Source organism: Penaeus monodon, chromosome 19 (assembly GCF_015228065.2).
Source record: "Penaeus monodon isolate SGIC_2016 chromosome 19, NSTDA_Pmon_1, whole genome shotgun sequence".
Lineage (NCBI taxonomy): Eukaryota > Metazoa > Arthropoda > Malacostraca > Decapoda > Penaeidae > Penaeus > Penaeus monodon.
This window is the reverse complement of record NC_051404.1, coordinates 33,129,240-33,131,193: the sequence shown is the minus strand read 5'-3', so window position 1 is coordinate 33,131,193 and position 1,954 is coordinate 33,129,240. Positions and strand designations below refer to the sequence as shown.

The following is a 1,954-nucleotide window of genomic DNA, read 5'->3' as shown; positions in this document are numbered from 1 at the left end:
CCTCGTAAGAATCAATTATAACCTTGATACATTCCATGATATAAATGTAACTTAACTCTTAAATCAGACCTTGTAAGCTAAATCCAGTTTTTTAATTATTAGACACAACGGTCCCACCAAACAGCAATCCACACTTGATACAAAACGATTTAAAGTGACCGCGGAGAGAGTGAGGACCAAAAGGAACTTCATGAGATATTTTATGAGTCACGTATGAGGAGTTTCTCAAGAAGGTAACATATTATCGTTTACAGTGAGCTGATCTTGTTCGTTACTCAGCTCACGGCCGACTACGGAGGAGGCGTACGCAATGGACCTCTTTGTGCGTGACCTGTTGCTCCCTTGCCACTGACGTGAACTGGCTTGGGCTGTTCTAGAGGAGGAAAAATAACTCTGGCATTTATTTCGACCTATATTTTTATCTACCAGTATAAGATAAGAATGGAGCGATGGCATCCCTTGACCTGACGTAGCGCCTCGTGACCTGAGGTGGGCGCTACGGTTCCCCCTGGCGTCCGCGGAGGGAACTAAGGCCAGCTGGATGGACCCGACCTTCATCTGCCTCCGTCAGTCAGTGTTCTGGGCGCAGGGTCCAGGTGCAGACGTGGGGAGGTACGCTCCGCCGATTCTTATTTTCGTGTAGTGACATTCGGATATATGTTGTTTAAGTGGTGTGTGAAGTTGATTTCGAAACGATCTTAAGATTCTTTAACGAGGGAGGATATGCACTGAAGATGGTACCGCGAATAGCGAACAGAAAAGGTGGAAAAATTCGGTGAGAACGCACAGGCCATAAGTCTGAGTGTTACGTTAGAGGCCGCTGTAAACCTGGTGTAGAATAAATGAATATACTATACAACCCAATCAAAGGAGCTATTAACATTTTGTCACACAGAGACTTGGAAGAGAGACGATTCCCTGAAATGAGTGGCGTGTGTGTGTGTCCTGGAGGGCGAGCCGCACGTCCTGGCCCCGTGCTGCGAGTGAAACAACAAATTCGAAAACGTTTGAAATAAGCACCAGGCGTTCGAGAGGAGGTACGGCCTGATTGCGCTCCCTGTGACGAAAGTGACCAACACCATAACACTATATAACGCCCAAAAGACCTCGGAAGAAGCACATTGTGGGTATCTGTGAGTGACGGCTTGTTGGCATGTCTTGGGCAAGCGTGTGGTACGTTGAGCCAATGTGGTGGTAGGTGAGCCTGGCTCTAGAACCTGGGAATAAATAGGTTTAGTTTGGTTGGCAGCCTAAATTCTGTACAAGCCAAGAAACTGGTACTTGTGTGTGTGGATGGTGTATGTCACAACACCACGCCAATAGTGAAGTGTTTTTTGTGTAAACTCATGTGACCAATGTATTGTTTATGCTATATTTTTGGCGAAGATGAAAATAGGCTTTTGTATTGTTTGAAATCTTATAGGCCAATCTCACTTCCTTCAATGTAAAACCTCCAAACAATCTAAATGTTCGAACTAGAATGACAACAGGGGAATAAATAAACTTTAATGGTGCTAAAGAACGCGTATCTATGACAACAGTCAACACCTTACCTTTCTTGGTAAAACTGAAGTATCAAACATGAAAGGAAAAGATACGTGATGCATTTATGAAGAGGGGAGAATACATAGGTGATGAGAAACACGATTGCTTAGTTCAAGTAATGTAATATTAGATTAAGCTGAATGTGTATCAGGGTCGTCGTTTATAATGAATGGCATTTGCTTACAGAGGGTTGGTAGCGTAGCTAAGGGTCCGAATGATGATGGTGAGTTGGTTGATGCTGTTCTAAGTAATGGTCAAAGTTTAAGGGATAAGGGATGTATATGTGGAAATACTACCCTTGTCAATGCCTGTAGTGTTGGTTGAGTAGGGCTGAAATTTGATCATCAGTAATAGTGGAAGGAAATTGAATCAGTGGCAAACAGGGTTCTTTAACAAACCTACGAAAGCT

The 1,954-nt window shown here is 43.7% G+C and overlaps 1 long non-coding RNA gene across 1 annotated transcript in view; it reads left to right on the top strand.

Annotated features, from left to right (window-relative positions):
* The first annotated feature begins 573 nt into the window (after nt 1–573).
* The window catches only part of LOC119585472, a 15,863-nt gene continuing 14,482 nt past the window's right edge, over nt 574–1,954 (top strand). The window contains exon 1 of the long non-coding RNA XR_005229895.1: nt 574–612. This is a non-coding gene — a long non-coding RNA (uncharacterized LOC119585472). The remainder of the gene's footprint in view (nt 613–1,954) is intronic.